This window comes from Crotalus tigris, unplaced genomic scaffold, assembly GCF_016545835.1.
Source record: "Crotalus tigris isolate CLP2741 ecotype Arizona unplaced genomic scaffold, ASM1654583v1 scf7180000024383.4638030, whole genome shotgun sequence".
NCBI classification, from domain to species: Eukaryota; Metazoa; Chordata; class Lepidosauria; order Squamata; family Viperidae; genus Crotalus; species Crotalus tigris.
The window spans coordinates 2,829,330-2,852,886 of NW_024100553.1; the positions used below are offsets into that span (position 1 = coordinate 2,829,330).

General features: G+C 42.5%; 1 protein-coding gene across 6 annotated transcripts in view; it reads right to left on the bottom strand.

Annotated features, from left to right (window-relative positions):
• TAFA4 (TAFA chemokine like family member 4) overlaps positions 1 to 23,557 on the bottom strand; it is a 178,308-nt gene that overhangs the window by 141,605 nt on the left and 13,146 nt on the right. Inside the window, exons 1-2 of one of the 6 annotated variants that reach the window (XM_039328701.1) lie at positions 6,428 to 6,464; positions 3,754 to 3,840 (exon numbers count right to left, since the gene is read on the bottom strand). The exons of the other annotated variants lie outside the window; for them this stretch is intronic. The gene's annotated coding sequence lies outside the window, so the exon portion shown is untranslated. Of the gene's footprint in view, positions 1 to 3,753; positions 3,841 to 6,427; positions 6,465 to 23,557 lie in introns of those variants that run through there. 6 annotated transcript variants of the gene reach the window in all.

Sequence of the window (23,557 nt, forward strand, 5' to 3'; positions counted from 1 at the left end):
GGCAAAGTGTTTCTTTCTAGAGTTAAGGACTACATCTATTTCAGAGAATGCGTTTCTAAAATTATTTTGAAAGTATAAAAAGCCATTTTCCCTTCCCTGCATCTTCTAAAATGGGAGAACACTGACACCGATTTCCATGGCTTCTTCATCTGCTACAGTCTGGTAACTATTCCCAAAGATGGCATGTTTAATGTCACTCTTCATTTTCTATAATTCACAGAGTGAAAGCAAAACACAGGTAAGAGGCTACAGAGGTATTTGTACTAGTGCGATGATTCAAAGCCTGATCAATAAATAATTGCACTTAAAAGATTAACCCAATCTCATCCAATCTTTTTCCCAGTTAAGTGGCTAAAATACATTCAGAAAAGTGTTCCCACATATCTTTATCTATTTCTGGTTTACCAATACCAGACAGGGCAACTATAGATGATGTTACACGTGCTTTCAAAAATTATGGCTCATTGGAGCATTGATTTTTTTTCCCCTCCAGGTCTCTGTTGCATGAGGCCAGATACTGAATATTGATAGCCTAGATACCTCTATCTTTTTTGACATTTTTTTTTAAAGCTCAGCATTAAAAAGAATCGAGGGATTGAATTTCAGGACCCACTGAAGAACCATGGAAAGGTGTTAAATCAGTAGTTCTCAATGTTTTTAATGCCGCGACCCCCAATCAGTCATAAGTCGAGGACTATTCAACTGGTGCAGCACCGTTTGCAGAATGGGACTTTTGGCGGGCTCAGCAGGGCAGAGACAGCCTGGACAATTCCTATTGGCTTTTGAAAGCCAATAGAATTAGATTCTATTCAAGAGAGTCTATTTTATTGGCTTTCAAAAGCCAATAGAATAAAATGGAGTAGCACAGCTAAGGAAAAGGGGGAAAAAATGGCAGACTGCATTGTTTGGCGACCCCCATGAAATGGTCGTTCGACCCCAAATGGGGTCCCAACCCACAGGTTGAGAACCACTGTGTTAAATGATCTTAAGAGGTGTAATACTGAGGTAATATCTTAACGAATATCTTGAAATTATATTGATGGTATGATGTTCCATCCAAGTTGGATACTTCATGATACCTAAAAGCAGTATATCAGCAAAGCCTTTTACAAATTACTGTCATGGATCCTGAAAAAAGTGCTCGTTTTTAAAAGTTTTCATAAATGTTCACAATGGCATCATATACATTTGGGTTGACCACCATATGTTTTTCTACAAGTGGACTATGAGCTTTTTGGAGGTTCTACCAGGGGAACCTAGTTATCATATATTCTTGGCTGAAGAACACTATTTAGGATGGTTGTCTTCTTCCACTGAGCTCATGGCTTTGGGAAGACACATATGGAGTGGGAGAGGAAAACACAGGCCTACCCAGCCAAATCAGCTGAATCATCCTGGGGTAACAGATGTCACAGACAGATCACCATCGTATCAGGTACATATTCAATTTCACCACTCAAAAACCAAAAAAAAAATGTCTCTGGAGATTCTCAGTCACTCAGGTCATGTCCCAAAGGTGCTTTTTCAAAAGGCAACTGGACTTTCTGAAGAGGCTTCTTGGATGAGAAGTGAAACCTCTTCAACGCAACTGGACTTTCTTTGTTTTTCCTTGAAGACGTTTCACTTCACATCCAAGAAGCTTCTTCAGTTCTGAAAAAGAACTGAAGAAAAAGAAAAAGTCCAATTACCTTTTAAAAAAGCACCTTTGATAAAGAAGAAAAATAAAAACATACAAACATAAAACAGTCTATAGGTAATCCTTGCCCAGCAACTGGCATTATTCAAAGTTATGAAGGACCCCCCAAAAGATAACTTATATCCTGGATTCAATTCCCCCCCCCCCAATGCATTTAATAATGTTTGCAGTAACCTGATGTCTCAGGACCACAACACTTGCCTTTTTTTTTTTTTTTTGCCTGAAACTAACACTTAACTTTTGATTTCTGGCCAAAAAACCCCCCCAACCATTGCAAGACAATGGCTTTTCTTAACAACTGCCATTTTCACTTAATGATCACTGAAGAATAAATGTCATAAAATTGGGTCAGCCACATAATGAATTGCTTTAAAACCAGCACATATAGTCCTACAACTGGGTTCAGTTATGGCCATAAGGGATAGGATAGGATAGGATAGGATAGGATAGGATAGGATAGGATAGGATAGGATAGGATAGGATAGGATAGGATAGGATAGTTCCAGCCCCCTGCTCAAGCAGGAGAATCTATACCATCTCAGACAAGTGACTGTCTAGCCTCTTTTTAAAAATCTCCAGTGATGGAGCACCCAGAATTTCTGGGGGCAAGCTATTGATTTCACTTTCTATATATCTCTTACAAGAATGAAGGCAAATATATATGTCCTGGGATAATCTTACAAGAATTGGAATTTTTCTAGATAGAAGGTAGGGTGTGTGTGTGTGTGTGTGTGTGTGTGTGTGAGAGAGAGAGAGAGAGAGAGAGAGAGAGAGAGAGAGAGAGAGAGAGAGAGAGAGAGATACAATAGTCCTTTCTAGCATGGGACCTGACTTCTGTCCCAGCTACTTTATTCCTTATATCAATCCATCTCTTGGGTTCCATGATTCTTTTAACGTGTTTACATCCATGAGAAAGAAAAAGCAAGTAAGTGGTATAGGCCACAAATAATGGGTACCACCCATTTTCAGCAGAGCTTTCCCTCCCTAGTTTTGTTGTTGTTGTTGTTAATTGCGAAGTCGTGTCCGACCCATCGCGACCCCATGGACAATGTTCCTCCAGGTCTTCCTGTCCTCTACCATCTTCTGGAGTGAAGCACCTACTGCTTCAGTGACTCCATCCAGCCATCTCATTCTCTGTCGTCCCATTCGTCTATTGCCCTCAATCTTTCCCAGCATTAGGCCCTTCTCCAGTGAGTCCTTCCTTCTCATTAGGTGGCCAAAGTATTTGAGTTTCAACTTCAGGATCTGGCCTTTTAAAGAGCAGTCGGGGTTGATCTCTTCTAGGACTGACCGGTTTGAACGCCTTGCAGTCCAAGGGACTCGCAGGAGTCTTCTCCAGCACCATAGTTCAAAGGCCTCAATTCTTTGGCGCTCAGCCTTTCTTATGGTCCAACTTTCACAGCGATACATTGCAACTGGGAAACCATGGCCTGGACTATACGCACTTTTGTTGGCAGGGTGATGTCTCTGCTTTTTAGTATGCTGTCTAGATTTGCCATAGTTTTCCTCCCCAGGAGCAAGCGTCTTTTAATTTCTTGGCTGCAGTCCCCATCTGAGGTGATCTTGGAGCCCAGTTTAGCATAGACTTTTCTACTGTTAGTATGTAGTCCAACATGAATTCATCCCTCTGGCTGGGGAAAATAAAATAAACCCTAGTCTTGATCTATTATCCATTTGGTCTCCCAACAATGAAAACTGCTGGCACCGTTAGCTCATTGCAAACAAGCATTCATTGCCTCTAATCATGCAGACTTGATATAACTCTTCATGGCCAGTAGTGACTGAGAAATCGTTCATCTCTGGAAGATGTCATTTTTACAGGTCACCTTGAGAATCCAAGAACTTGAGTAGTATATCAAATCATATCTTTCAAAAATCTCCACACAAGATTAGCTTTACATGAGATAAGGTGCACATTAAGTAAGATTAGAGTATATAAAGAAGGCAGAACAAATCTGTTATCTGGTCTTATAATATTGCACTCAGAGACACCTTCTTGCTTTTAGCATACATTTTGGAAGGTCACCCAAATGAATACAAATTCTAAAATGTCTTACATGCTTCTTTTATCTTTGGTCCGAGGTCCCCTGTACAGCAGGGAAGCAAAGCAGCCTATAGGTTACTGCTTCTCCTCATGGTAAATTCTGTAAGATAAATAAGAGCTTAAAACTTGTCTCAGCTCTGTTCTATGGAGAATTTCAGGATCATCACTGAGATCAGCCAACGAAAACTTGAAAGGTACAAGTATAGTTTGGGCGAAACCTGGCTCAAAAACAGTAACTGTGAGAGGGACTTTGGGGTCCTAGTGGATGATTAAGCCTTAGTAAGGGTAAGGGAAATTGTTATTAATTACGGCTGCAGTTCTCATGAAATGAATACAGGTAGTCCTCGATTTTCAACCATTTGTTTAGTGGCTGGTCAAAATTATAACAGGACTGAAAAAAGAGCTGAAAAGCAGCCCTTGCACTTACGAACATTGCAGCTTTCCCCATGGTCACGTGATCAAAATTTGGTTGCCGGGCAACCGGCATTGTATTTACAATGGCTGCAGTGTCCCGGGGGTCACATAACCGCTAGCTTCTCACAAGCAAAGTCAATGGGGGAAAGCCAGATTCGCTTCATGATCATATGATTCACTTAACCACTGCAATGATTTTTCTTAGCAGCTGTGGCAAAAAGGCCATAAAATTGGGCCCAATTCACTTAACAACCCACCTTAACAATAGAAATTCTGGTGCCAGTTGTAGTCGTAAGTGAAGGACTATCTGTAAAGAAGTACATTTATTTTTATTGGTTATCTATTAGGGCTGTGCAGAGCTTTCGATCTGAAAGGGGGGAAAAAGTAGTTTGGAATGCACAAAACTACAAATGAACTGTCTCTCCAGAACTCCTTAAAGCAGCCTTATCTTTTCCCACATCTGTGTGGCTGCTTCACAATCCCAGGAAAAGGAGTGCCAGACAGGTGCAACATTTGCATCTGTATGTATATACTTTGAAAGAACATCACTTGCTAAAGTTTACATAGCTTATAATCCTTCGTGAATTGATTACCGACCTGTTTATTTTGTGAGAAAGAAAACTTCTCTCCACTTACTTTCTCCACTTTTTGTTACTTTATAGACCTCCAGAAATAATTTTGGCCACCCTGAATGTGCAGACAGGGAGCAGAAAGGGCAATCTGAAGAGTCTTAAAGCACAATTCATAGTTGCTGGTTAATCTTTTGGGCTCACATTATGCCGATTTGCTATTCATTTCATCAGCTCTGAAGAAAGTTATGAAAATATCTTGACAACTCTTGATACGTAGCACTCATAATGCACTATTTTTCCAAAATCCTTCTAGGACATTTTATCAGAGATTTTGAAAGTTTAGAAAGCTTTACAGTTCAAGTATGTTTTTAAGGCCCTGATGCTCTCATTAAGAGGAGCAAACATGAGCATTAATTTACCATCCAATGAGGATTTTAGTGTGGGGGGTGAGTTTTGCTTTTAATTTAATGCTGTAAATGAACTGCAACCTTCTTTTGAAAGAGATTCTTCTTGTAAATCAGCCAATTAGGCCTGCTTAACCTGCCAGAGTCTCCTTTAATGATTGATGTGGTGGGACGTAAAAGCGAAACCTTTACACTGCTCCAGCAATTCCCTTCTGAACTCCCTTCGCTATGCAAATTCTGCAAGAAGAGGCTTAAAAAAAAAAATCCAGAAGCAGATGTTCCTGATTCAGACACAAAGTTTATAACATGCAGTAGCACTTTTTAGCAGTACAATACAGCAAAATTACAGCCAAGTTATAACCAAGTTACTTTCAGAAGCAAAAACCAAATCAACAAAAATGTTGCTCCTATTGACATTGAAATGCCCCTCACTGATTCAAAGAGGCCTTAACAGTTGCCATTAAAACATGAAGTAGCAACCTAAATGCAGAAAGAAATTTGAGGTTTTCCATCCTGAATGAAGGGCTTTCCATTTTTTTAAGACCTCTTACATTTGACAGATCTCTTGATAAAACACTGGAAGTTTTTAAGAAGAGACTGGACAGCCATTTGTCTGAAATGGTATAGGGTTTCCTGACTGAGCAGGGGGTTGGACGATAACCTCCAAGGTCCCTTCCAACTTTTTATTATCATCATCATTATTATTATTATCACTGAAAAACTTTACTTTCAGATGATAAAAATCCCTTTCACACTGGGTTTGGCTAATGTTAATAAAAGAAATAATAATGAAGTTTAATTTAAAAATTCGTAGAGACTTGAGCAGATCCGTTTAAAGCAAAGATTGACAAACACGTTTATTGGGCACCGTCCAAAACTGACTAGTGTATGCTGACCTATCAAATCAATGAGCCTAATTTTCACTAGATTGCAGTCACTATGAATGATGTTTGTTTTAAACATTATGCTTCTAAACTGTTTGCTTATTTAAAAATGTTGCACAAAACATCCTATGTCCTTGGCAAAATGTGGAAGCTGATATGGGTTTTGTTTGTTTCATTAGTGCCAGCCTGGCAGGATGTTATTTTGGGATGAAAAGCACTGGAGACTTAATAATTTTGCTCCAATAACCAAAACAGCACCTATCAGACCATAAGATTACACGGTAGTCCTTGACTTATGACCACAATTAAGCCCAAAATTTCTGTTCCTAAGCAAGACAGTTGTTAACACTTTTTCTAATGCCGTTGTAACTTTGAACAGACACTTAAAAAATAATTGTAAATCGAGGACTTACCTGTATACTACTAGGTTCCTTCTCCCTGCCCCCACTCCCAGCAATTTTTTTTATTCCTTTGAATGTGAACAAGGAGACGAATAACCAATTACTCACAGTATGTGTTCTTTACAATCTTTTATTTAACGAAAGACTGCTGCTTGCTTGATGCTAACAATTAGGAGGAAGCCAACAAGGCAACTAGGAGTGCCAGCTTCCTTCCTCCTAGTAATCCAACCCAGAGCTTTGGTGGCAGGGCAGAAGCAACCTGAAGCAGCTTCTTTCTCTCAGCCAGAGGAGGAAATGGTTTGCGCTTTGGGAAATTATGAAAAAAATGCCCAAAGATTGCATACAGCCCACCCAAGCTTTAACCACATGGCTTGGATTCTCATCCTATAAAGGCTCATGATTTTTCCAACAAGATTCAATGAAATCTAGGTTTCATAATTTTAATTACTTTAATTCATTCATTCATTCATTAAGCCTTGCTCCTTCTGCCAACAAGTGGATTCCTTGCTTCACTTAATAAATCTACACTGAATTGTGATCTAAGGGAAAGTTCTTTCTCTATGTATCAGACTAAGGATATTTACTGATTCATCCTTTTCTCATTTAGAGAAATGAACAGGTTGCTTTGTTAAGGATGCCAATGCAACACAGAGGGATGCATAATTTCACACTCTGGTCTGAGATGGGTGCAATACAGCAGAAGATATCCTTGCTCAGGAAAACCTGTTAAGCAGAATATTAGAATTGCCAAAGCTAAATATGCAACATGAATTCATCCACCTGGTCTTCTTGGTTTATCATCACCTTCCTCCAGACTATAGCTAGGAATTTTCTGGTGATCTTCCATCAGATTCCTAGCCATATCTGAGTGTGTTTAGCTCTTTTCAAAATCAACCATAGATATTAGCTGCCTAATAGAAGCTTCTTCAAATTCTTGCAGTGAGAACAGGCTTTTTACTAATCCATTTACATTTTTAATTAAAAGAACCTAAAGAAAAAGAAAACCAATATGTAGACTGAGAAAGGCTCAGAGTCGCTAATCTCTGTCCTGTAAGTATTTTTGTAATGTTGTATAAATTATACCCCATGTACTAACAGTTCTTTTTACTTTTACAGTTCCAAGAACAAATAAGATTGAAAAAGAATTCTAATTTATTATATTTTAAGTTATTCTATTTGGGTTTTGTGATCAAAATTCAAAGGGGCAGCCATGCTGGATTCACACGTATTTTTCTTTTTATTTAAAATAAATAAGAATCAGATGGTGGGAAAGGAGATAAAGTTGCTAGCTTTGGAAACACACTGCAGGAAGCATCATATCCAGTTATTCTACTTGAGCAACCCAGGACTCAAAAATTATACCAGGATCTACAATATGTTCAAGAGACAGAAAGAGGGAGAGAATGTTTTGTAATGAATCCTACACTGTTACAGAGGGTTGGGCTTCATAACCTCTTAGATACCTTCCAATTCTTTGCTTCTATGAAAAGGGGCGTTGACTTACCTGAACGCCTTTTCTCAGCACGGAGATGGATAATCCACGCAGTGGGTTGAGACTGTATTCCTGGCCAATCAGATCAGTCAGCCAAAGTTGCCACGCCCCGTCTTGGACCATGATCCTCCAGTCTTGACTCGAGCGCAGCCATTGACTGACAGTAAGACGTTTTGGCTCCACTAAATATACCCTATTATTCTAGTCTATAAGGGTGGGTGTGGATTATCCATCTCCGTGCTGAGAAAAGGCGTTCAGGTAAGTCAACGCCCCTTCTCCAGCACGGGAGATGGATAATCCACGCAGTGGGACATACCAAAGCCTATTGTCCCTTGGGTTGGGGAATAGACTGGTCCCGTGTGCAACTTTGGTCTAGCACCTGCTGGAGAACCCTCCTACCGAAGGAGGCCTCTGCAGAGGAGTACCTGTCGATTTTGTAATGACGAATGAATGGAGAGGGCGAGGCCCAAGTGGCTGCCCTGCATACCTCTTCAATAGAAGCCTGCATGGCCCATGCTGCTGAGGTGGCAGCACTCCTTGTGGAATGGGCTGTGATATGCTTGGGGACTTGCAAGGACTCCGCCTGGTATGCCCCCGTGATGCATGCCCTAATCCACCTACCGATGGTAGAGGACGAGACCTTCCGGCCCCTAGTAGCAGGGTGGAAGGATATGAAAAGCGCTTCCGAGCGTCGGAATTCCGCTGTGCGTGAAATGTAATGTCTTAGTGCCCTGCGTACGTCCAAGGTGTGCCATTGTTGTTCCAGGGGATGAGCTGGGTTTGGACAGAAGTCTGGTAGGACTATTTCCTGTGATCTGTGAAAAAGGGAGTTGACCTTTGGAATGAATGAAGGGTCTATTCTTAGGACTACCTTGTCCCTGTGAAAATGGCACAGGTCCTTCCTCATTGAGAGAGAAGCTAACTCGGATATCCGCCGAGCTGACGTGATGGCTACCAAGAATGCTACCTTATGGGTCAGATAGCGAATGTCACATGTTTTGAGTGGTTCGAAGGGCGCTCTGGTAAGAGCTTGTAGTACTCGTGGTAGTTCCCACGATGGATACCTATGCACGGTTGGCGGTCTGATGTTTGCAGCCCCCTTGAGGAAGGATCGTATTAAGGGATGCTTGCCCAAGGATTCACCGGGGCTGGCAGAAAGTATAGTTGAGAGGGCGGCGATTTGCCTGCGCAGTGTGTTTGGCGAGAGGTCCCTCTCTAGGCCATCTAGTAAAAATTCTAGGATCTTGGGAATTGTGATCCCTTCGAGTAACAATTCCTGTTTAGAGCACCATGATTGGAAGCTTCTCCACGTGGCCTCGTAGATACGGTTCGTGGAGGGGCGCCTTGATGCCTGTATGACCCTAATTACACCCTGTGAGCAAGCCCCCTTGGCTAAAATTGACCGTTCAAGAGCCAGACGGCTAGTTGTAGCCATTGTGGCTCTGGGTGGGAGATCTCCCCCTGCTTGAGGGAGATCCTCTCCGGAGGAATCCGCCATGGATTCGTGCGGGAGAGACTCCTCAAGTCTGCGAACCAAGGTCTCCTTGGCCAATAAGGGGCCACAAGGATTACCTCGGCCCTTTCCCGCAGAATCTTGCGTACTACCGCCGGAAGGAGAGGTAAGGGTGGAAACGCGTACAGGAGCCCCCTTGGCCATGGGCTCCGTAACGCGTCCGTCTGCTCTGCTCCCTTGGATGGGAATCGGGAGAAGAAGCGAGTTAGGTGGGCATTGGAAGGAGAGGCAAAAAGGTCCACCTGGGGAAGCCCGAAGCGGTGACAGACCTCCCTGAAGATCCTCGGGTGTAGTTGCCACTCCGAGTGATCTATTGTTGATCTGCTCAACAGATCTGCTTGGATGTTTGCCTCCCCCGATATGTGGTCGGCCTTTATGGAGGCCAGATTTTGTTCCGCCCAGGCCCCCAGTAGGAGGGCCTCGGCCGAGAGCGAGCGAGAGTGTGTGCCCCCCTGACGGTTTATGTGGGCCTTGGCTGTCACGTTGTCCGTCAGGACCAGTACGTGCCTGCCTTTTATGCTGCTGTGAAAATGCCTTAACGCTAGGTGAATAGCCCGCAGCTCGAGCCAGTTTATGTTGTGTCGGAGATCCACCGCTGACCAGCGGCCCTGTGTCCACTTGGTCCCCAAGTGGCCTCCCCAGCCGAATAAGCTCGCATCTGTTGTGACTACTACTCTGTCTGGTTCCCTGAAGGGGGACCCCCTGAGGAGAGCTGGAGATAGCCACCACCTGAGGGAGTGTCGTACTCTCAGAGGTATGCCTACCCTCTTCCGGGATGCACTGATTTGTTGTCTCTGAAACGGGAGCATGAACCATTGCAGTTCTCTTGAGTGCAGCCTTGCCCAAGGAACTATTGCTATGGTCGATATCATCTTCCCTAGCAGCTGGGAGAGGCAGACCAGCGTCACTGACTGACCGCGGCTTACCTGTTTTACGGCTTTCTTTATGCTGCTGAGGCGTTCCTGTGATAGGTACACCTTGCATTCCTTTGTGTCTATGACCGCTCCCAGGTGGAGTATTCTCGTAGTTGGGGTTAGATGGCTCTTTGGAAAGTTCACCGAGAAGCCGTGGTCCTGCAGCATTTTTATCACTAACTTTAGGTCCGCCCGAGACTGCTGGGCGGACGATGACTGGATTAGAATATCGTCCAGGTAGCACTGGACTCTGACTGGTACGTTTCTTAGTTGTGCTGCCAGAACCGCCAGAATCTTGGTGAACACCCTGGGCGCTGATGACAGGCCGAATGGAAGTGCCCTGTATTGAAAATGGTGCCCCCTGTAGGCAAACCGTAGAAAGCGGCGGTGAGCCAGAGAGATAGGGATGTGCAAGTATGCCTCCGTGAGGTCGATCGATGCCAGAAAATCCCCTTTCCTTACGCTTCCAAGGATGGAGCGTAGTGTCTGCATTTTGAATTTGCGGTATTTTATGTAGAAATTTAGCCTTTTCAAATCCAAAACGGCTCTCCAACCCCCCGAGGGTTTTGGGACCACGAAGAGGATAGAATAAAACCCCTGGTCTCTCTGGTTCATAGGCACCGGCTCTACGGCCCGTATGTTTAGAAGGTGCTGAACGGCCTCGTTCATGAGCCTTCTCTTTGTTGGGTTTGTGGGGCAGGGGCACGGGCGGAAGCGGTTCGGGGGCTTTGAGAGAAATTCTAGATATAGACCATGACGTATGGTGTTCCTGACCCATACGTCCGTGGTGGTCTCTTCCCACTGGGGAGCAAACCCTGCTAGTCTGCCCCCTATGGGAAGGTCTGGGCGGGAGTCATCTGGTACGGCGGAAGGGGCGGTTGTTCCCCCGAAAGGGCCGTCTTCCCTGTGTTTGCCTATGTCTTGTGTTCTGTCTGTCCCCCTGTCTTTCCCTATCCTGTCTAGCTTGGAAGGGTTGGGAATTTTGAAAGTAGTTGACCCTGGCTTCCGTACGAAAGGATTGTTTCCTTCCCCAGGAGCCGGGTCTCTTGTCCTGCCTTTTAAGCATGTGTTTAAGGACCTTGCGCTTGTCCTTGTTCTCTGTCAGGTATGGCGTTAGTGCCTCACCAAACAGCTTTGCCCCTTGGTACGGAGCCGAAGCCAATTTCCACTTGGATGTGGTATCCGCCTGCCAGTTCTTTAGCCAGAGGATGCGCCTGCTCGTGTTGTTTGCCGCCATTGCCTTGGCTGAAAACTTGGTCGCTAACAGTGTTGCGTCCGACGCATATTCCGTGGCCGCTACCATTTTGCTGAGTTCCTGATGAGTGCGTATATCTTCCATGGGAACCCGGCCCTGTAGCTCACGGAGCCAACAAAGTGTGGCTCTGGTGAAAAAGGACGCGGAGGTAGACGCCCTGGTAGCCCAAGCTATTGCCTGGTGCGTTCTCCTGTAGTTGGACTCACTCTTTCGGTCCTCGGCTTTAAGAGCCTCAGCAAAATCTCCTGATATGGCCGTGTCCGATATCAGGGGACCTATGGGTTCGTCCACCACCGGCACCTCCAATGTTCCCTCTAGCTCCCTTGCTACGTTAAATAGCTTCCTCTCCGCATTGCTAGGAAGCGGTAGGGAGGTTGGCGCTGCCCACTGTTTCCTTATTGTGTTTAGGAACATGGTCGGGCATGGTATGCGGTGTTGAGTGGTTACCTTTTCGGCGAACGTCGGCTCAGCCTCCGTGTCAACTGTGACAGGCTCCGCTGGTGTCCCATGCCCCAGATGGGCTGTGGCCTCAGCCTTGCGCAGAATAGTAACAAAAAGAGAAGGGTTAAACAGGCCGCTGAAGGACGGCCCTTGAGGTGAGGTGTCCTCCTCCTCCTCAGACATTTGAATCCCTTGTGACGTACCTGGCTGGTCCAGGTAAGCTTCCTCAGAGACCGACGAGTCTGAGACGGAGGAGAGGTCCTGATGGTCCTCCGTTTCCTCCCGATGCCTCGTTCTAAGTCCTAGAGACTTGGCTTTTGAAGTTTGAGACCTGGCCTCAAATGCACGGTCCACTGCCTGTGCTATTAGGGTAGCTAGCAGATCCCCCGTCAATGCAGGAGGAGTGACCATTGCCTGGGACCCTGCAGGTGCTGTGGTTAGCATGGTCCTCGGGGTTTCCTGCAACCTCCGTGGGGAGGGGGATCGGGAGAGCGATGAGAATTCGCCTATCCCACCCTCTGTTTGGGACTGTGATGAGCTCCCTAATGACCAAATGGCCCGTGGGGATGAAGGGAGACCCAGCGGTAGATCAGAACCTATTCCCCCATTCTGCCTATTTTCAATTCTGGCCCTTTTCTGGGCTCTGTCGAACTCTTTTTCTAGGGCTTGGTGTCTTCTGATTGCCTGTTTGTCAGCCTTCTTTGATGACTTCCTTGCAGCCTTTCTAGGGGCTGCAGAGGATTCCGAATCCTCTGAAGCAGGTGCTCCAGAGGATGAAGGCGGGGCTCCAGTGGAGGGAATGATTGCTTCCTCCATTCTCCACTAACGCTGGGCCGCGATAGGGGGGACCCAGGTAGTAGGAGAGCTCCAACTTTGAGTAAGGACAGGCGCACTACTGGGGGCGTCTGGAACTCAGGAGCAGACTCTGCAAAATTGTCAGAGTTAGTCACTGTGCACGGATAAGAACAGGCACGCTAATGGGAATGCCTGGAACCCGGCTTGACTATGGTGGGTAAGGACAGGCACGCGACTGGGGATGCCTGGAACCCACCACTAAATCCAGAGGCGTACGGGCCACTAATGGGGGACCCGAAGTCTGGAAGGAGCCAAAGGCAACTAAACACAGTTAGTTATGAAAGGTTCTTATTTACTTTAGGTAGAAGACACCAAGTCCTGGCATCAGTAGCTATGTGTCTGATTTGAATGTCTCTGAATGACTAATAGATGCTTTAGTACCCCAGTACTGCTTGCCTATTATTCACTCCAGCGGCTGAACCTAGCTTCCTTAAGGAACTTTAACTCCCCTGTTTGGACAAAAAATATGGCCGCCGCTGCCAGGAAACTACTGCGCATGTGTTAACAAGGCTGCCTATGCCACGTGCGGTTGTAACAAAGAGCTGCGCGTGCTTCCAGCTGTGCAGACAATGGCGCCTCGTTTAAAAAATCCTGAGCAGCCTGGAGTGAAAAGACTGCTCCTTCGCACGCCAGCTGTTTCCCTTAATCAATCTCCCTCCCAGCATGCGTCCCCTTTGTCCTCCGCTTCCCTCGCTAACTGCTTGCCTTTCTGTCTTTTTTTTTTGTTTGTTTGTTTTAAACGCGAGGGGTTGCCCGAGCCTCCCCCCGTTTGTTTAAGGTGGCTGCCGGCTGTTGGAAGGTGGCTGGGGTTGTTTAGGGAGGGGAGTTAGGGATTTCCCCCTTTTAAGTGGGGGAGGTTTCCCCTGTAGGAATCTGACTTCCTGAGTTTTACAATTTAGCAAGGAAATTTTTGAGTGGTCAATTAAATTGAATTAAATTATCTCTAATTAACTTTTAAACTAAGCAATTTCAGCTACTAGAAAAAAATCCCCCCCTAATGGAAAGGAACTATACCTGCCCAGGAGCCAAAAGTTCTAGATGTGTCTTCATGGCGAGATCAGTCAAGACTGGAGGATCATGGTCCAAGACGGGGCGTGGCAACTTTGGCTGACTGATCTGATTGGCCAGGAATACAGTCTCAACCCACTGCGTGGATTATCCATCTCCAGTGCTGGAGAATATGTTTCTTTCTTTCCATATTGAAAGATGCTTCCAGTGGTGGGATTCAGCCAGTTCGCACCAGTTTGGCAGAACCGATAGCTAATTTTTTGTTGCCCAGGCCCAGAATGGACTTCTGGAAGCGGCATCCCCACATGAGAACCGTTGTACATATATATACATGAATCCCACCACTGGATATTTCCTTCTTTCCACATTCCTTCTGTCCATATTATTAAATGGCTACGGAGACTTTATGCCTTAATGAATGAAAAGGAAGCTGAACCATGGTAGCACAGCAAATGAACAGAAATAATGCACAAAATAAGAGCAGATTAGATTATTTCCTAAAGGCATTTAGTAGGGAGAGAATAATATTGCTCCTCTAAATATAGCAAGATGTTCTTCCAAACAAATATATACATGATTTTCAGGTAAGCTGTTGTACGTTTTTGCAATTTGTTAAGCTAATTTACTATTCTTATCAGCTACAGAGACTTTAAATTCATCACCTGTAATTTTAATCAACTTAGACTTTAAACAGGTTCTAATTTATTTTATTTTTTCTTTAGTTTAATATGACATAATTATTTCTCCCATAAAGTACCAAATTTATTGAAAAAGAAGACTTTCTCATTATATTACTTTGCCAATATTATCTCTGAAATCATGTTTTCAACAACTGGAGGAGAGGGAACTGACAAACTAGATCTGGCAGGTTTACCAAATGTTCAGCAGATCTTATTTACATCTTTGATTCTGATAGTTTTCCATTTCTTAAACTAAAAACACCACCTCCCATTCTGTTGCTTCAGCTGTAGCTAAAGCTTTATTAAAGTAGCAGGTGTTTATAACTTATTTGCAGTGAAACCAAAGATATGTTTAATCAAAATTAGAACTGGGAGATGTGCCAGAAATAAAAAGAAGAAAAACAAAAAAGCAGTAGCAAAGGACAATGACTGAATTAAGAAAGAAGCAGAAATATTTATTCTTTTTCTTACCTGCATAGTGATCTCATTGATAACCAGATGGTTTGACAATAATGTACATGATGGATTAACTGGGTAAATTTAACTACAACCCCCAGCATGCTTCACCACTGGCTACACTACAGCATTTCATAGATATTTCATGATATTTTCCCCAAGTGCATCAGTCAACCAATCCTTTTAAACTATGGCAAAAACCAGTGCTCTCTTTCCAATATTTATAACTTCAGAGCCTCATTGCAATCTCCTAAGTCAGAAAAACACATCATTCAAAGTGAGAATTTGCCTGAAAGGCATCTAATCCTCTTGCATACTTTTAATAAAGTGGAAACGCTAGTGTTCTTATAATATTGGGTACTCTGATATTGGGCATTTTATTTGTCAGCAGAGTTGAAAAGAAGCGTAAAATAGTTTCCTTGTTCAAAGCAAGATTTTTGATCAGGGCTTGTAAAATCCAGGTGACCACCAGATGGCAGCAAAGTCATACAGAAAATGCTCCATTTTGGCGTCATTATCTCTTAGCTTGAATCTCCATAAAAATATGGACCTCAACCTCATTGTTCAGATTATTTGCCTCAATCTGCATCACTCTGCATTTGCTTACTTTAATCCATTTCCCAAGTAAAATTTAAAGAATATTTGCTTATTTTAGCAGCCTTAAACAATTTGAAGCTGCTTTATTGCTGTAATGCAAACCCCTAAATCAGTGATGGCGAACACCTTTTGGAGACCGCAACCCAAAACCCACTTATGCATCGACCGGTGCCGGGTGGGTGTGGCCCATTGGCTGGGTATGGCCCATTGGGTGGGCGTGGCTGTGGTGGTAACGGCAGACTGGGTGGGACTAAAAAGTTCAATCAATCAATTCCAACTTTGCAAGATCTATTTTTTCCCGCGAGAAGTTGAAATTGACTGATTGAACCTTTTTTTTTTTTGCACACGGCGGCGGAGGCCTAAAGCGAAAAGGTTTTATAAAACCCAGCTGAAGGCCTAGGACTGGGGCAATGGCGTGCGTGCCCACAGAGAGGGCTCTGAGTGCCGCCTCTGGCACCCGTGCCATAGGTTCGCCATCACTGCCCTAAATTCACAATTAAGAGTCCATTTCTGTGCTGATGTTTAAGAGTATAATTGTATCTTCTGACTTAACACTACCAAAGCTGTTGCACAACCTAGCAGGAGAAAAATGAAGCCTACACACCTAGCATATGTATACAAAATACTAGACCAGAGACTCTTTATATACCAGAAGCCCATGCTAATAATCATATATACCTTCAGAAAAGAAGACAGATTTACATTTATCGTGGATACCAATGACATACTTGCTAGCATGTGCCAAGTTTTTTGGTCACATTTCATCTAATAATGCTTTTCCATCTGCTGAATGGCTATCTTTTTTAAGATAAAAATCCAGCCAAGAGATGGCTGGTTATAGAGGGGTACAAGAGAGAATAAATTCTATTGGAGAAACAATTCTGTCAAATTGTGAATTTATTTATAGAGACCTTTATACTGCCATATGTCGGAAGTCAAAAGGCAGTTTATAACAAAATAAAAACACCCAGACACCAGGAAGATCATCCACATAACTCAAACCAATTAAAGTATTGAGGCTGCCCAGCTGAGTGGCGTGATGGCCTAGAGGTGGAGCTCTCGCCTCACAATCAGGAGGCTGTGAGTTTGATCTTAGGTAGTAGCAGATATTTCTCTATCTGGGTGCAAAGAGAAAATATCTGCTATGAGTTCTGTGTAGGTGTCAAGAAGGGCATCCGGCCAGTAAATGCTCAGCTCCATTCATTCATCCCGATGCATGGGATTACAAGGTCTTTGAAAGAAAAAAAAAATGAAGCTACCCATCTTCACCCCTGTTTTTAACTCTGTTGTGAAAAGCAAACAAGGTGGAATCTCCCAGTGCCCTGGGGGCAAGGAAATCCATAGCGTAAGGGCTACCAAGAAGTTACTCCTCTAGGGCTCCTTTCCTTTGATCACAGATCAAGCATATTTCCACCTCCATCTTCTTTTAGTGAAGGAAATGAAAATTAAAGCAACTGGATCAGCCATCCTGGTTTGAAGTAGCATCATTTACTATTGGGAGAATGAAAACAGATCAAGTAACAGCCTCATTACATTAACGTCTAAAAGTTCATTCTGAACATAGACATAAGAATAGCAGCATTTAAAAAGATACATATCAGTATGAAACTCTCTTCCCAACTGACAGTTACAGTTAAAACGCTATTACATTGCTCTACTCTACATATAGACAGTACAGGAAACTACAAGTTGTCCTCAATTTATGAACATTCATTCCGTGACCATTCACAAGCACTACAGTACTGAATGAAGAGACTTGCACCCCATCCCTGAAATTATGGCCATTGTAGTGTTCCCATGGTCTCATGATCAAAATTCAGGCGCCTGCCTGCACTTACAACCACAGAGGTGCTGCAACTTCCCCACCCACCTCTCTCCCCCCCCCAATGATGGCTTACATTATGCAAGAGTTCTACTCTTACTTAAGCACAAAATCAGCTGGATGATCTTGAGCCAGTCACTCTCTCTCAGCCCTAAGGAAGAGCCAATGGCAATCCACTTCTGAAATCCTGCCAAGAACACTACAAGGAGTTGTTCATGTAATTGCCAGGAGTCAAGACTGACCCAAAGGGACTCCCTCCCATCAGTTAGGTGACAATTATGTAACCTGCATCTGTATAACGAACTTATCTTCCCCTCCTCCCCCCCCCCAACCGTCCACCCAGTTTCAATCAAAACATCAGTCTAATCATTCTGTGCATCTAATGAAATGAAGCAGCTCAGGAAAGCTTACACCTTATAATGTGCTATAGATCCTTGATTTTTTTGCAACCACAGACTTAGAGTCAGTTCAGTGCAGTGATTAAGGTATCAAGCTATAAACTGGGGGTTGTAATCCTACCTTAACCATGAAGCCATCTGGGTGACCTTGGGCCAGTCACTTTCTCTCAGCCCTAAGAAGGAGGCAAGGGCAAGCCACTTCTAAACTCTGGCCAAGAAAACTGAGGGACCTGTCCAGGAAGTCTCCAGGAATCAACATTGATTAAAAGGTACAGAAACAAAACCAAACAAAATGGCTAAAACAACTCTTCTCCATTTTTAAAGCTAATCTGATTGAAAGCTCATGTTCATTTTATATGCCATATAGAATTTAACAATATTTGCACATCAAAACATACCGTTTTTTACACATGGGATCCTTCAGCTTTGTAACTACGGTATATAAAAAAGTAAACTTTGAATCCTAGTTTCTTCAGGATGCTGTCCCCCCCCCCCATTTTTCCTCCTAACAATTGCAAAGAATATTTTCAGGGTGACTTTAACTTTCATGTTTTTAAAATGCATGGTGTCTATTTTTGTGGGTGGGTGCAAACAATCAGTTTCTTTCGTTGTAATGATTATTTATCTCCTTTACATATTAGAAAATATACTGACAGAAATCTGTTCAAAAATGTACATTTATTTTTTAAAAAGATCAAACTTTTGACTATTGCTGATTTAAACTGATTTTCGTTTATTTCAAATGAATAATGAATTTTTGTTAGAGAAAATACCACAGTGGTTTTGTAAGTCTTCTGTAATTTCAAACTTCTACATATTTTTATTCTAAAACACTATTTAATACAATTCCGAAGGAAGCTTTTCCATATGTACATCTCATAACACTTACTTATGTTTGAAAAAAGATGCTATAATGTATTCCCCTTTAAATGATAATATTTGGCAATATTTGTGTATTCTGACAAAGAGTATATTGATACAGTTCACACACAACGGTCAATCAGGGCAAAAAATTCAAGCACAGTTCTATACTTTGACATTTTGTATTACTAACTATCAGCACAACTACTTTCTACAAAGTAATAACCATAATGAATAAACATGTAATGTTTATGAAAGTCTTTGATCTAACAAACAGATCAATCGCTAATTCTATTCTTTAAGCAGATGGTAAAATGTCCTTCTGTCAGTACGTGAACCAACTCCTGTTTGTGAGATTAAGACACCAGATACCATCTCAATATTTTCTGAACCTTCTCTTGTCCTTTTATGCAATTATATAATTAGTATTTCAATTATCAAAAAAAACCAAGTTGTTCTAAAACTTTTAAAGCAACTGTATATTGGCTACAGAATGTGCAATAAATTTGTTATTGAAAGCAAAGTCATCTAGATATCCATTTTTCTCATGTAAGCTTTGTTAACCTTATTGACAATAGTCATCTCAAGAATAGATTCAAAATATGCTTTTCCTCTGTGAAATATTTTGCTTGAAGCTTGCAAACCGCAAAGCATTACTCTCAACAAATCCATAAAGGGATTTTTTTTCAATAAATGTATCTTCAGTAAAGCAATTTAACTAAATCTATCAAGGAATAAAAAAGCAAAGGAACAAAACTGTGTTTTGTGGGAAGAAATATATGGCAAGAGAATATTTTAGCATTGTTACTATCTACTATACAGTTCCAAATTAGCTTTGATAATTTATTTATTACTGAAGTCACATTCAAAAGTGAACAGCCATATAGTGAAATTTGTGGGCATAGTGAAAGCAAAATATGGTTTTGTTAGTTTTCGCAGCTAGCAAATAGTAATTCTAAAAATAAAATTAATCAGAGATACCGGTAGTTGGGTAAAAGGATTATTTGACAAAAATGATCTCAGAAGGCAAAAACAATTCTTAATGGCAAGCAGCTAAAAGTGTAACTACTGCTGCAATGTTGACTTACAACCAGAACAATTTTATATCCATAAATTGCTGCTGACAGGTTTTGCCAAATGTGGACCTAAACAGAGATTTTAAAGCTCTCAGCATCTGCCACAAAAATGCATTCCAACATAGGGACAGTCACCAAGATACGGAAAAAGCTGATAGTGTCCCTCTGACAATAAAAACTAAAAGCAGGTAATCCTCAGTTAATGACAATACAGTAATTCAGACCAGAATGTCCATCGTTAAGCAATGCTATTGTAAAGCATAATGTCACATGACTATATCACTTAGCGTGGCAATCCTAGCATTACCCACTGCTGTTGTTAAGCAAGGATTTTATTTATTTATTTATTTATTTATTTATTTATTTATGAGACTTATATACCACTTTAAGTGCAAGCACTCTCTAAGCGGTGTATACCAGTAAGCAATGTATATATATATTTACATTGCTCCCAACAATCTGGGTCCTCATTTTACCTATCCCGGAAGGATGGAAGGCTGAGTCAACCTTGAGCCGGTGAGATTTGAACCGCTGACCTGCTGAACACAGTCAGCTAAAGTGCAGTACTGCACTCTAACTGCTGCGCCACCTCGGATTGTGGCTGTCTAGCAGCTAGCAGGCAAGTAAGGTATTGTACACGGCTTTACTTGCCTGCTAGCTGCACAGTGAAACCAGAAGTGGCTACTGCCAAGCAAGGGAAGACGTGAGAGTGGCCCACAAGGTGCGATACGAATGTAGTGGGGCGAAGGTTATAATAATAATAATAAAATTGGAAGGTTATCTAGTCCAACCCCCTGCTCAGGCAGGAAACCTTATAACATTTCAGACAAATGGCTGTCCAATCTCTTCTTAAAAACCTCCAGTGTTGGAGCATTCACAACTTCTGGAGTCAGGTTGTTCCACTGATTGTTCTAACTGTCAGGAAATTTCTCCTTAGCTCTAGGTTGCTTCTCTCTATGGTTAATTTCCATCCCTTGCTTCTTGTCCTGCCTCCACGTGCTTTGAAGAATAGCTTGACTCCCTCTTCTTTGTTGACTGCTGCTAGGTAGGAGAGAGAGCAAGTGTAGAGAGTAACTTACAACCTTCCCTGCTAGTTTCACCATTGACTTTGCTTGCGTGAAACCAGTAAGGAAGATCACAAATGGTGATCACGTGACCATGGGCTGTTACAACCATCGTTAAGTATGAGCTGGTTCGCCAAGCGCCCAGATTGCGATCACATGACCACAGGGATGCTCTGACAGAACCTTGAGGACTGGTTGCAAGTCTCCTTTCTCAACATTAGCATAACTTTGAACAGTCACTGAATGACTGGGTTGTTTAATTGAGGACTACCTGTAATAAATTAGGCTTACTGGAAAACTCAGAAGAGCATCATTAGAGCCGAAGCAAACTACACATTAGTAAGAAGTACGTATGGATAAATGATGCAAATACATGATTAGAAAATGGACTAGAATATGAAAATTGAGATAAGCAGAAAAAAATGATGACAGGTTTAGGACTGTTAACAACATCTCCCTGGAATAGCTACAAACTGTCACAAAGTACAGAGCAAGTTAGAGGCCATTTATCTGTGGTCAAATGTCAGCCCTTTCAAGAATGCCAGGTCAGGATACAGATGACACAAAATTACAGGAATACTACTTTGTTGTGATAGGGTACAATAACGGACTTTTGGAAATGTACCAGAGTTTGAATGAATACAGACCAAATTAGTAGAGTGACTGTGCATCTTATCTTACGGAGGGACATCTGACTTTGAAGGGATCTCCAGTTGGACGATTTATCTATAAGATTTTAGAGAATATGGACCTTGAAATTCTCACCAACAAGCAGCACCTGGGCAAGCAGCAGATTAAGCAAACACATCAGGCACTTCCTCTGAGTCTTCCCCTTTGCTGCATCTCTTTAAATTCTAACAATTATTCCCACATTTGCATTTGCATATATCAGTTAATACATGGACATTTGATGTAAAATTATTTCTTTTTGTAACGGACAGGTGGCCACCCTAAACATCAGTTGCATAATTTCTTTGTGATAAATTATATAAATCAGAGGTCCCCAACCCCCGGGCTGCAGCTAGTTTGGAAGTGGACTGTGTGAGCAGCTGGCTGGCATGTATGCAGCTCAACTCACGAGTGGCAGGGCAGCATGCGCATGTGCAGCTCTACTTACATGAGCGACAGGCTGACACTTATGCAGCTGTACTCACCTAAGTAGCGGGCCGGCGTGTGCACAGCTCTTTGAACAGCAGGCTGGGGCACGCCGCACGCATGGCCTACTGCTGTCCCGCAACCAGTTCCCCTCTCCCCCCGCCAGGCTGCCAATGTCAACTCTGCAAAGAATTTGGCTGAAGCCATCTTGTTTGTTTTCAGTTGCCACAAGAATAAGGGGAGGGATGGGGAGTTTTATGCTAGTCTAAACAATTCTCTGTCCCGTGGTAACCAAGGTCATTCCTGTTTGTTAGACTGGGGACTGAGCATTATGTTAGAAAGCCTGCCAAATTATTCTATTGGGAAACGTAGTTGATTGCATAGATTCTGGGGAAGGAAGTTAACTTTGTAATAATGTAACTTTTTGGAGGGAACTTTAGTCTTGGTTTCACTTTTAACTATGCCGATACTTTGTAGCCAATAAACATTTTCTTAGAGGAAAACTCAAGCCTCGGAGTTCTGTTTTAGTTGGTCTTATCTATTGGAACCATGACAGCCAAGCCACAAAGGTTGGGGACCACTGATACAGATAACGCCTTATTCTATCCTCCAGATGTTGACAGCAGTACACATCAGTCAGTGTTAAAGATTCCCCATTTGACTGGCTCTAATCTGGCTTAAGATTTCTCATTCACTCAACAAGACAAGACTAGTAAAGCATCCTTAATGCACCCTAGGACCAATGCCACTTCAAACAATTGGACTGATTTTTTGATAGTTATTGACAACTTCTATCCTCCTAAATTTTAATTTTAATTCCTTCCACTGTCCTTGGTTTACACAATTCCCCCTCTGTGCTAAATGATAGCTGGTTATTGACAATTTCATCCTTCCTACCCTAGGAATATCTAGCTTCCAATGTATCTCCCTCACAAAGGATCTACTGCTGATTTCTAAGATTTTCTCTCCTTCCCATTGCGATCTTCTCTACAGAATGGAAGAAAAACATGGCTGCCATGGCTTGATCACTGGTGTAGAAATGAAATGAGCTATTTGCAGGCACAACAAGATGGACCCACTTAACTTTTTTCGCCTGAGGCACTCTCCCCAAAATTAGGGCAGGTTGCAATCCCAGAAATCTACATATTAATTGTTTCTTCTATTAAAAGGAGGGCACTTGCATGCCCTAGTGTAACTCTAAATAAAATGAACCCATTAGATCATTCCTCTTAATAGTTTCCCAAGGTAATCTAGACTCATGAACTGTGCATAAGTAAACAATAAATTGTGTTTGTATACCAAACTGTAGAGTGACTTTGGTGCAGTGGTTAACACATCAGGTTAGAAACAGGGAGATGAAAATTATATCAGTAGTATTCAAAATATACAATGATGTAACCTTACAGTAGCACAATAAACTACAATAATGTAATAATAAAACAGAAGCAATACATTAGATCTCTGTTCTGGTATATTCTGGTATATGACAAAAAAAGCACAGAGTTCCTTTTTTTCAACAGATTTTCCAAGTTTTAAAAGTAACTTTTGAAAATTTGATGTTTGGTCCACATGGACTTGAATCACCCTGTCGAGTGTAGCAGGTGGGCGGCAAAAT